This window comes from Stenella coeruleoalba (genome assembly GCF_951394435.1).
Source record: "Stenella coeruleoalba genome assembly, chromosome: 12".
In the NCBI taxonomy this organism is placed as follows: domain Eukaryota; kingdom Metazoa; phylum Chordata; class Mammalia; order Artiodactyla; family Delphinidae; genus Stenella; species Stenella coeruleoalba.
The window spans coordinates 77,546,711-77,560,127 of record NC_137158.1 but is presented as its reverse complement, the minus strand read 5'-3'; the positions used below and the strand labels follow the sequence as shown (position 1 = coordinate 77,560,127).

Here is a 13,417-nt window from a genome sequence, read left to right as displayed (position 1 = left end):
TCATTTGTCCATTGGGTTCCTTGTATTTTTTGCGAGGCTTATTTATGCTTTCTTTGCATCAGTGTTCTGTTTGTTACGTGTTGCAAGTGTCCTCTGCCAGCTGTGTACTTAACCTAATCAATTCATTATGTCTATTTAAGAACATATAATGAAGAGCAAAGGTTATTTTGTACTGGGTTCAAAATGGTTTTAGATTTCTTTGCCCAATTATTTTGCTCTGTTGAACTGAAGCTACCCTTACTTGTTCAGAGTAAAGACAAAACAGAAAAAATATTGAATAGAATTTAATGGGTAACGAGGACCATTTCTCCTTTTGTAATTTCTGAAAAGCTATCAGTCCTCCTAACGTTTCTTTAAGCATTTCTGATGATGTTCATATAACCAGATAGGCGGCTCAAAGAGAAAGATGAGTGTGGGGTTTTTTTATTTATCTGACTTTTGTTCTTGTTCACTGTCCCTTTGTGACAACATCCCACTGTTTTTGTCACTTCACTGCCAGGATTCTGTAGAAAATTCATCCTATAAAATGACACATTAACCTTATAACTACAATCTGTTTGTCCACTCTTGACAGTTCACAAGATATTCTTTTGTTTTCTTTCCATTAGAAAAATATTTAATAGTCAAAACTTCCCTGGAGCTTTAAACCTTTTCAACAAATAAAAAAATTACAGAACTGTTATTTCAGTTAATATCTGAAGCTGTAATCCTAAATGTCATGCAGTAAGACTTGTCATGGAAATATATTGGTTCCTCATTTAGTATTATAAAAAAAAATTGAGCGCATAATATATATCTCCTTAGCCCCTTTCAAATAGGACTTTAAATAAAAAGCAATACTTAGGAAATAAACTCATCCTAACTAATTACATCAGTAATGACTATTTCCAAATATGGTCACATTCTGAAGTAGTGGCAATTTAAACTTCAACATATGAATTTTGGGGTTCACAATTTAGCCCGTAACAACTTACAATAAAAATTATAGAACTATGGGTTTGGTTTACTTTATTATTCCTGAGCTTAAGGACAATGAACTTAAGTTTTACCCTATTCTTCAGATAAAATTTGAATTGTTTACTTTTTTTTCTCTTTGTCTTTCAGTTTGGATTATTTCTATTTATCTTCAAGATCACTGGTTCTTCCCTCAGCTCTATCTCAGCTGTTGTTAAGAGTGTTGAAGGAATTATTCACCTCTGATATCTTCTTTTGTTTTTTGTTTTGGGCAGCATTTCCATTTGACTCTTTCTTAATATTTACGCCTCTCCGCTAAAATTTCCTAGCTGCTGTCCACCTTTTCCTTTAGATGGTTATCATATTAATCATAGTTTCTTTAATATCCTTATCTGATCATTCCAACATCTTTTCTAAATCTATTTCTGTTGGTTGCTTTATTACTTAATATGGGTTTTAGTTTTCTTTTCTCCCCCTCTAGCTTTATTGATATATTATTTACATATAACATATGTAAGTTTAAAGTATACAGGGTGATGATTTGATCTATGTATTTATTGGGAAATGATTACCACAATGAGGTGGGGTTTTATTTTTTGTTTTGCGCTTGTGTATCTCAATTTTTGATTGAATGTCACTCATATATGTAACAAATACTATTCATGCCTGAAAATGGTCTTGCCTCTTCTACTGTCATGCCAGGAACATGGGGGGTGAGGTGGAGATTGAATCAATCCAATCAAGAGTTGAGTTTGGTTTGAATTTTACTGATGATAGTCTTACCTTCAGTTAATTATAGGTTCACTGCTGGGTTGCTACCTTGTACCTAGAGTGAGCTCTGGGGATTTCAGAAGGATTTTCTCAATGTTTCAGCTCCTCTCTTCACTTTTGATAATCCCTAAATGCCTGTATGCTTGTGTCTCAGAGAGTATTTCTCCGTGGTCTTGCTTCCCCCACCCCTTAACCCCACGCTCTTGCTGTAAATCACTGCTTCTGTCTCCCCTAGGCAGGGTCTGTGCTTCCTTTCTCAGCATTCCTGCTTCTGTTTCCTGTGGTAGACAAACACTGACGTTTTTCTACAACTGATCTTAGGCAGGATTTTCTTTTCTTTGTTTTTTTTTTTTTTTTTTTTTGCGATACGTGGGCCTCTCACTGTTGTGGCCTCTCCCGTTGTGGAGCACAGGCTCCGGACGCGCAGACTCAGCGGCCATGGCTCACGGTCCCAGCCGCTCCGCGGCATGTGGGATCTTCCCGGACCGGGGCACAAACCCGTGTCCCCTGCATTGGCAGGCGGACTCTCAACCACTGCGCCACCAGGGAAGCCCCTTAGGCAGGATTTTCTTGCTCCTCACTCATCGGTAGGAGACAATTTTTTGGTATTGAGGCAGAATCCAGGGCCTAAGAGTTTTCCTATGCTCCCTGCCCAGTGGTAGAGGGTTTTGCTTTGACTTCTTTATCACAGGTATTTTTACGTGTCTTAACAGGTCTTTGCCTAGAGGCAGACAGATTGTACGTCTACTCCTTCTGCAAACTTTGTGGGAACAAGACGCTGTTGTTTCATCAGAAAGAAGAAGGGTCTAGGGAAGCTAAAACAGCTTTGTGTCTCCCGCAGAGGGTGCCAATCGCCCCCTGCATTCCTAAGCCTATAGGGGACCCCTCCTCACTCTTCTACCATGCCCTCAAACTCTCTCATGGGGCCCCCTGTAAATGCACTTGTGACTGAGTGTCAACTTCCCATGTCTGGGGAGGTCTTCAAAACTGACAAGCTAGCCCACGCTTCATCCAAGTATTCAATAAATTGTAGCTAATTTCTTCTTGCCCACTTCTATGGAGGCCACCTTCCTCTCACATGCTCTGCCAGTGATGGCGTCTCCTTTCTCTTTGGATGGGATTTTCCTTCCTTGGAATTCAGTTCACCTGCTGCCTTAGTTACCTCAGCATTCTGATGAGCTCAAAAGAGTTTTGTAGATTGTTTTTTTCTCATTGTTTGAGTAGGTGTGACACATTTATACCTTTCCATTTCCTAAGAGTAGGACCTCTATTATTCTTTTAATGACTAGAGTAATGTCCTTATTTTCTGTTTTTATATTGCTTACTTGGGTTTTACTCCATTTACCTGTACCAATCTTGGTAAGTGTTTATCACTTTTATTATTGTCTTCAAAGAAGTCATTTTTGCTTCATTGTTTATCTCTATTTTGGGGTATGTTTTGTATTTCATTGATTTCTGCTATTATCTTCTTAACATAGCCCTTGTATTTGTTAGGTTAAATTTTCTCTTCTTTCTCTAGTTTTTAGAGTTGAGAAAACTTACTTATTGAAAATCTGTTTTCTTCTCAAATACAGGTATTGAAAGTTAGAAATTTCCCTGTAAGAATGGCTTTAGCTGCATCATATAAACTTTGTTTCCATTATCATTGAGTTTGAAATACTTTCTTGTGGTTTCTTCTTTGACTCATAGATTTTACTTAAAGTATGCTTTTATTTCTCAAATTTGGGTATTTTATTTTATATCTTATTTTAATTGCTTCATAACTTAATTCCATTATGCTCTGAGAATAAAACATCGTATGACTTCAGTATTTTGACATTTATTAAGTTTTGTCTTACACATCAGCGTATGGCCTAGCTCGGTGAACTATCCCTTTGGGTTTGAAAAATATGTATTTTTGCATTGGTATACATGGAATTCTGTAAATGTAGTTTAGGGCAAGTTTGGCGGTAGCATTCTCTTTCCTACTTTTTTGTCTACTTTATTAATTACTGAGGGATAACGGTTAAAAGCTATCCATATATATTTGTGCCTTTTTAAACTTCCCCATTAATTCTGTCCATTTTTGCTTCTACTATGGACATTTAGGAAAATGATTATGAGAAGGAGGATGAAGAAGAATCAGACTGACTTGTTTCAGAGCATATTCCTCAATTTATGGCTGTTCCTCTCTAATGTGGCCCCAGGACTATCAGTTCTCTCTCTTTCCACGTTGACTCTGCATTCTTTTTTTTTTTTTTTTTGCGGTACGCGGGCCTCTCACGGCTGTGGCCTCTCCCGTTGCGGGGCACAGGCTCCGGACGCGCAGGCTCAGCGGCCATGGCTCACGGGCCCAGCCGCTCCGCGGCATGTGGGATCTTCCCGGACCGGGGCACGAACCCGTGTCCCCTGCATCGGCAGGCGGACTCTCAACCGCTGCGCCACCAGGGAAGCCCTGACTCTGCATTCTTAACAGGCTTTGTAGTGTACCTTAAATCCATTTTGGGAGAACTCAAAAATTTAAAGGAGAACATATATCATAGAAAAGTAAAGGATACATTTTTGTAGGTCATGGACTTTAAATAGGGCTTTTCTCAGAATCTAAAGAAAGTACACATAAGAATATACCCATTTTCTAATGAGGCCCATTTGACCTCTCTTCCATATTGTCTACTACTAAAAAGTTTCAGAAGAGAGTATGAATATCACACCTATTCTTGAGATACCTAATTCTGCTCACAGGGGCTGATTTTATTTTCATAAATTCTGTCTTTTGTCATAAGTATATTTTCCCAGGTCTAAGTCACTCATTATATGGTCTTGCTACAGGAAAATTTAAACAAGATGATTGTGGCGGCCTCTGTGTTGCTTGTGTATTGTTTATGACTGTGTTTGTACTACAACAGCAGAGTGAAGTAGTTCTGAGAGACTGAATAGCCCACAGAGCCTAAAATATTTACTATTTGGCCCTTTACACGAAATGCTTACTGACCTTCTGGTCTACCACTGTGAAAAGAAAATGAACTGAAACACACAGCTTACTAACAGATGATAAAAATGACAAATAGCTGGTTACCATAAATTGAAATAAGCAAAGCAAATTACAGAATTTAAAAATAAATGCTGGTGTAATTTTGATGATAACAACCTACTCCTTCTCCTTAGGGCATCTGAGACTGAGGAGGGTAGAGGTGATATCTCAGTGCTGGATCTTATCCTTTTCCTTCAGGCTCTACCACCTTCATCTCTATCTGTAGTGCATTATTTTAAATCTTGTGATACTTAGCTTCACATGTGATGTTCATTCACACATGTATTCGCGCTCATATGCTTATGGTAAGGAGTGCTTTATCTGTATTTTCTCAAATTTAAGTCCTTAAATAGAAGGTTTCTGACTTGGAAACATAGCTGTCTCAAATTCTTTTTTGGTCCATTTGCTGCATCTGCTTCTAGTTGCTAATGAGCCATTCTGGGACGTGGAGGAATGACATTCCCATAGGAGTCATTCCTGTGGGTCTTCCTTGCAAGTGTGAGTGTGTCCTGATATACAGAGAGGGGTTGGCTTAACCTTAAGCAGGGAAAATGTAACATTCTGGATAGAGCATTACCTGAAACATCCTACTATTTTACTTAAATTTTGTTTACCATATAGTTGTTTTCTACCTTTAATGCAAATGCTCCCACTACAAAGGATCAGCCTATAACTGGAATTCAGCTGGCAGAAACAAGAATTTGCTTTCATTCTTGTCATATTTTCTTTAGAAACACCTCATTTATTTCTTGCCAACAAAGCAAATAGTTCTATAAAATTTTGGAAGCCAAGTTTTCTCAATAAATACACCAAAAACTGGTAATTTAATTAATACCAGCCATTCCAATCAAAATTATATTTCAAACACAACTGTTAAAGTATATTGCAATATAATTCCAAAATCAAAGTATAAGTTAGTCTATCACAATTCATTATGTCATATATCAGATTTGAGATGGTACACATATTGAATGGCTGGAGGCCTCTAGAATAAGAACATCTACCTGGAAAATAGATATTTGAATATAATTAAGGCCACAGAAATTTTTACCAGCTTTAAAAAAGAAAGCTCTGAAATTAAACTGTATGAGAGAAAAGCTCTATTATCCAAACTCATCAATAAATTTAAATGGTAACTATTATCTTACTTTGAAATTAATATTAAATTTAGCTATACATGTGTTTAGCAACCACTTTGTTCAAAGTTCTGTGTTAGCTGTTACAAGAGAAAAGAATGAGAGATATTACCCCTGCCCATATGAATCAAAATTAAGAAAACAATATTGCTACAAATAAAGTGGTTACATCTCTTAATGTGCAAGGATGTTTTAACAAATTAGCTCAAAATTAGTTCAAAGTAGTAAGAAATCACTACATGCTGATTTTTTTTTAAATAAGTGAATGGCATGAAAACAAAAAATTTGTTCAATAATGTATAAATTATTTTCACTAGTGATCACAAAAATATAGTTAACTGAGACATAAAATTTTACCTACAAAATTAGTTTATATTTAAAAAGATAGTCTGCCATGCTTGCACGAGTGTGACAGGAAAGCCTAAAAATAGAGCCTTGTGAGTAGTTAAAAATTAAACACATATGCAGATGTAAGTCCACCTTTCTACATAATTTTTAAAGACTCCTTATAAAAGAAAACTTCCCTCCTTTATCAAAGTTTTTGATAAAAATAGTATTTTCCAAATCCATCTATGTTGGTTATGAGATGATACGGCAAGTTACATTTTGTATATCCATGTAACAAAGACATGCATTAACATAGACGAAACCATCATTCCCAACCTATTTCATGCAAAGTAAAAGCCAAAGTCCTAACACCATCTATAAAACTCACCATAATCTGCACCATTAATAGCCTGACTTCTACAAGTCTTTCCTACTTTCCTCTACCTCTCTCACACCAGTTTCCTTGCTGTTTCTCCAACACACCAGACACACTCCAGTTGTAGGACCCTACCTTGTGCTGAACTGCCTTCCCACTAAGTCCTTATTTCCTATACCCTATTCTAGTAGAACCCCATTCTGCTGTTGCTTTTATAGATAGTACTTACTGAATTTTAACACAATATATAATGTACTCATTAATTATGTAAATTGTATTTTCTCCCCCTCCAACAACCAAGAATGTAAGCTTCATATAGGCAGAGATCTATGTTTGCTTTGTACATTGATGTATCACAAGCAATTAGAACAGTTCTTAGGACATAGTGATAGCTTAGTAGATATTTATTGAATGAAGTGCATCGTATTTTAATTTTTTTCAATAAGCGAATTTTTAAATGATGAAGATGTGGTAAAATGGAAAAGGAATGAAACATAGTGGAGAAGCATCTAGAACCCAGAATCAAACTACCTTGTTTCAAAGCTTAGCTTTGTCTAAGCTTCTGTCTAACCTTGAGTAATTTACTTTATGTGTTTATGCCAGTTTTTTCATCTCCAAAATGGAAAGGATAACAAAATCAACATTCTGTTCCTGTCGTGATCATGTAAAGCACTTAAGAATACTATCTAGCACATAGGAAACAACAAATGCTACCATAGTAATATATAGCTCATGCAAATGAAAAATTATTGGATTTATTTCTGAAAAACAAGTGATACTCTTTGACTCAGTAAATCTGGGAGTTAAATTTTTAAACATATTAGTAAATGTGGATAAAGCACAGTAAAATATTGGAAATAATCTAGATATTAGATAAAACACAGTAGCTATATAAATGATAAAATAATTTTAGGCATTAAATTATATTTACAGAAATGTAATAAAGTCTGGATAAGCTTCTGCTATGATAGTGTGTGAAGAGAGTAGAATATATTTTACAATCCTATTACCTAAAAAATGTAAAAGTGAATAAAAAATATTGTGGGGCTTCCCTGGTGGCGCAGTGGTTGAGAGTCCACCTGCCGATGCAGGGGACACGGGTTCGTGCCCCGGTCCGGGAAGATCCCACGTGCCACGGAGTCAGATGGCCTTTTGCTTGTTGAGCTAATCACATAACCTCTTTAGAACTTACAGGCTTGTTATGAAAATTAAATGAATTAATTTGTGTAACAGACTTTTGAGAAGGCTTTGCACTGGTTAGGCCCTGTGTTGGCTGAATTGTGTGCCCCCAAAATTTCATACAGCAACGTTCTAACCCCAGTACCTCAGAAGGTAACTGTATTTGAAGACACGTCTTTAAAGATGTAATTAAAGTAGCATGAGGTCATTAGGGTGGATCCTAATCCAATATGGCTGATGTCTTTATACGAAGAAGAAGATTGGGCACAGACACACAAAGAGGGAAGTCTATGTGAGGATACAGGGAGAAACGGTCATCTACACGTCAAAGAGAGAAGACACCTTTCTCTCATGGTGCTCAGAAGAAGCCAACCCTGCCGATACCTTAATATTGGACTCCTAGCTTCCAGGGATTGAGAAAATAAATTTGTGTTGCTTAAGCCACCCAGAATGTGGTACTTCGTTATGACAGCCCTAAAGAACTAATACAGGCATTGTTACGTGTGACCTCTAGATTTCTCCTGGAAAATAGGTCATTTGATCTCTCTGTGTAAATTTAACCTTTATGTATAAGGTAATTGGGAAATACTGATCTCTCCTAGAAAGTGGATCTCTGAAGCTTTCATGAAACTAAAGCCTTTCTCTCTTTCAGTAAAATCCCAGATATTGAAAGTATGCAGTACAACGTAATTCATATGGTGGGAGATCGATAATTTCCCTCCTCCTGCTGCTACAGTCATTACGACAGCCAAGTTCTATTCCCATTGCTCCAATTTGAGCTGCGTGCTTTTCCCCGAATCAATCATTGTGTATTAGAAGCCAGAGAAGACCTTAACCTCCAGTTTAGAAAGCTCAAGTATCCACTTCCAGTTAAGAAATCATTCCTCTCTTTTCCCTGAATCCTTAAAAGTGTCATACATTCTATATCACAGTTTTCTAAGTATGAGGGATTATAGATGACTTCCTTTCTAAAATGTCTGATAGAAGACAGTGCAGGGCTCTTTAAATGATAACAATAGCAATGTTAATGATCATAACATCATGTATCTTTAGAGTTTAAAGCAATCTTAGAGATCATCTAGTTCACCATGCATTTGACTCATAAGGTAAACAACCACAAAAATGGTACATAAATTCCTCACCCTTTTCTCACCGATGAGCAGAGGACTTAGTTCCGGTCCCCGACTCTAGGCCCTTGCTCTTTGCACGCAGCCACAACATCAATAATGAAAATGAAATGTATTTTCAGATGAGAGTGACAATGGACTGGCATGAAACTTTGAAACTGTTACACTTTTTCCCAGTCAAAAGAAATCAGGTTTAGCTTTGCTCTGCCTTGTGTATGACTGAACATAATTATTCCACGACTACAGGTGACCTCTCTCTGCGAAAAGGAAACAGCATAGCAGGCAAGGGCTGATGTCTGTGATTTTTAAACTCTCTAATCACTTGCAGTGATGAAACAGCTAGCGGACCCCAACACAGTGACAATGACAGAAAAATAAATATGGTCTCATTACAGACTCGTCCTTAATACTTACTTTGTAAAAATGATTTTAAATGCTCCCACTTGTAGAGTGATGTCAGATTAAGACTTTGATGGTCTGGGCTGAACAGTGAGTTCCCATTTCCTTAAACTATTCAAATCACTTAAGCACATCCATAGACTAACAAAATGTAAAATAATAGTGTTTATTCCCTCAGAAAGGAAAGACGTTCGTGCTCCTGTTACGTCCAGCAACAGAATCTGTCAAATTTTGTTTCCTCTCCTACAATAAATCAATTGAAACTTCAAGAAAACTATTCAAAATATTATGCTACTTTTAATAAGAAACACGTAGGTGTATGAATCACGTATATATTTTGAGTAAAAATGTCCGTAGTGCCTTAACCTCTTTCTAGGAAATCATTCAGCTTAACAAAAACCCACGAGGTGGAAGTGTCTCTCAAGAGAAAATGACGTACTCTACCTGAGGATCCCTCTGATCTGGAGAAAGTGTTTCTTACTTCTGGTGTCTCCTCAGCAATAAGAACAGACTTTTCTGGTATCAAGAGAAGTATGAAATTTTGAATAAGATACGTGTTCCATTCTGATCATTCAGGCGTCCTTTATTCTACTGATAATATCCCCATGAATGGGCAATTTCAAAACTACTTAACCTTCCTTTTCTCTCATACAATGGCAGGCTGTGGAGTCATCATGCTTTAAGGAATAGGAGAACACATCGGCCTTGTCTCATTTCTACAGGTTTACAGTATTTCTATGGGTTTACAGTATTTCTGGTGGGAAAGAGGGTAAATTGTATTATTCAACCAGGAAGGTTTTATATTTAAAAATGTTTCCTGTGATTTTAAGCTGAGAGGTCATCAGAGTTTCATTAGAAAAAGCAATATTCCTCTTCTAGACCTTCCTACCCATTTGAAAGGGTGATCTAACTAAATCTATGAAATCTTTACTGAAGTTATAACTTGGAGCTCTGATCCAGTTCTTTCCTTTTCCTGTAGAATGACAGAAATATTTGACAAATGGTGAGAACATGATTATTACCCTTATTTACATGGAATCCTTTGGCAGCACAAAGCACGTCTTTCTTACCCAGTGTGACTTTCAGCAGGCGGGTGCTTTGCTTGGCAGGAGGGATAATCACATTGACTGCTCTGAACTACAGGCTTAGAAAAATCGATCTCCAGAAAGAAGCAGCAGCCCCGTTTCAATTCCAACTCACATCTTGGAAGAAATAAAGCGGACCGTTTCTTTAACTGGGTTTTCAGAGTCTGCGCAACTGAAAAGACTTCCATTTAATCACGCTTTCCTGTATATGAGTTGCTTGTCTATTAATGTCACTGACATTAACCACACAGGAACAAGGGGCAAAACTGCTCTAGAGATACCAATTAGAGCTGGTGAACTCTAAAATTTTATGGAGACTAAATAAAACTGTCCTAAATGAGCCACAACACGAAAAGCTTGTCTAGTTTTTCTGTTTATTAGCAGGATGACCTTTCTCCTACCCTTATCTTTGAAGAGAGGGATGTCAAACTGTGAAAACAGCTTTTAATTTATTTATTTATAATCAGAAAAAGATTAAAGGTCCAGAAAGTCTTTCCCTTTGGTCATCACAAACCTTATCTTAAAAAGGAAAAAAAAAAAAAAAGCAAATATTTTGCTCATTTCATAGAAGGACAGCATTAACTGCTCCAAGTCTCCTGCTGTCTGGAATACTCTCCACTGGCATGACCCTGCCCACCCAGCTCTCCTGAGCTACGTAACACCACCGCATCTCTGAAGATTCAATTCAAAGTACATTTCCTATATCAAGTGTTTGTCACACACTGCTCCACTCCCCCAGCACCCCACCACCCCCATACCTGGCCATTCCTTCCTGTATACCCTCCTTATACATGCTTCAACCTCATTCCTTAAACTCTCTTCAGAATTCTCCCTCTTTGAGAACGCAAAGTATTTAATGGTAGGGAAACTGCCTCACTTCTACTTGATTCTCATTCCCTCTTGCAGTGTCTGGCACATTATAGGTGATAAACGCATACATGTTACCCGAATACACAGGTTAATGGACAAAAAAAATACAATTCTCTCCCTATATGTTTATTTTATGTACGTGTATGTACACACACACACAACACACACACGCACATATATCCTCTACATTATCATAATCCCTTATACCTTTATGAAGAGTATTCAGTAAGATTCTAATATTAAAAAAAGCCATTCTGGGCTTCCCTGGTGGCGCAGTGGTTGAGAGTCTGCCTGCCGATGCAGGGGACACGGGTTCGTGCCCCGGTCCGGGAGGATCCCACATGCCGCGGAGCGGCTGGGCCCGTGAGCCGTGGCCGCTGAGCCTGCGCGTCTGGAGACTGTGTTCCGCAACAGGAGAGGCCGCAACAGTGAGAGGCCCGTGTAACGCAAAACAACAACAACAACAACAACAACAACAACAAAAAACCCTGAAAGTATGAATAGAAGAAATCAATGTATATGCACTAAGAGCGCTAAACTAGGGACTTCCGTGGTGGCGCAGTGCTTAAGAATCCGTCTGCCAATTCAGGGGACACCAGTTCGAGACACGGTCTGGGAAGATCTCCCATACCATGGAGCAACTACTGAGCCTGCGCTCTAGAGCCCACAAGCCACAACTGCTGAAGCCTGCATGCCTAGAGCCCGTGCTCCGCAACAAGAGAAACCATCGCAGGGAGAAGCCTGCACACCGCAACAAAGAGTAGCCCCCGCTCACCACAACTAGAGAAAGCCCGCGTGCAGCAATGAAGACCCAAGGCAGCCAAAAATAAATAAATAACTTTAAAAGAAACAAAAAGAGAGTGCTAGATTAAAATAATTATCTTTTTCCATATATAGCTGAAATTTTTAAAAATAATGTAACAAAACATGCTGTCACTAGCATGTGGGATTGTTCCTATGATTTATTTCTGGAATTATTAATCTCTCACATCTAACAGGTCACCATTCTTCAGTTATTATTATCTAATTTCAATTTGAGAAGTTTCCTTTCAACTCAGTATCAGAAATTATTAATGAAAATATTTGAAAGAAAAATAAGTTATATAAAGTTCCATAAGACATTGATAAAAGATTAACTGGGACAGTGATAAAAGTTTGCCAAACTAATGACTATTATTAAATATTGTATGACAAATATCTAGAAACATCGACTAAAATGTATATCTAATATGTATACTCAGCATATGGCAAGCTTTGAATCATGATTCTTTTTTTTTTACTGTCTGAAATAGCTTTTTATTCTTCCATGTCTTTTAGTCCATTTAAAGTAAATCCACAAAACTTTCTGGGCTTTCCCAAAGCTCCATCATCCAGAGTGACCCTGTTACATATTTAAGTTTATAGTTGTTTTCTTTCTTTTTTTTTGAAAGGAAATGAACCTTTATTGATCTCTACTGAATGGTAGTTGTTTTATCTACCTTATTCCATCCAATCACATAAACTAGATATTATTCTTGCCCTTTTACCAATGAAGAAACGGAAGTTCAGAGAGGTCGGGTTATTTACACAGCTAATAATTAAAAGAATTAGGATTTGGACCTAGATCTATCTGGCTCCAAAACTCTAATTTTTTCAATGACAACTGCTTCATGCTGATTCTGTAATTTATTTTCCTTTTATTTATTTATTTATTTTTAAATCATGATATTTTAAGCACTAGGAATTGAACCTCTCTCAGTCTCAGAGTGGCTGTCCTTATTAGCATGGTATTTGACAATCATATGATTTAACTTCAGGCTACAAATCTACTTGGGGAACAGATTAAAACCTCACTGTGTACTGATTATGCTATGGACGCATGATTTGTCTTGTTCTTTGGTGGCTGCTGGTACAGGTACTTACATTTTTATGGAGGCTGCTACATTCAGTTGTATTTATAAGTTCAATCATCAGTATTTTGCTGTGTACCCAGTAAAAATTAGGGTCCTGCAGGGAACAGAGACAAGAGTCCAGAAGATTCTTTATACTTTTATACCTTTCTTGATGAAAACCTTCAGAATACATTTATCTAAATAAGAAAGGATTTATTCAATTTAATTTGTTGGCATTGATTGATCATACCTCTGAGATGTCTGACAGCTAACGGAATACAGAATTATCTTTCAAGCTCAAATTTTATGGTA

General features: G+C 37.3%; 1 long non-coding RNA gene across 1 annotated transcript in view; it reads right to left on the bottom strand.

The window, feature by feature from the left end:
- Window positions 1-9,918: 9,918 nt before the first annotated feature.
- The window catches only part of LOC307195400, a 108,987-nt gene continuing 105,488 nt past the window's right edge, over window positions 9,919-13,417 (bottom strand). Inside the window, exon 4 of the long non-coding RNA XR_013830829.1 lies at window positions 9,919-10,252. This is a non-coding gene — a long non-coding RNA (uncharacterized lncRNA). The remainder of the gene's footprint in view (window positions 10,253-13,417) is intronic.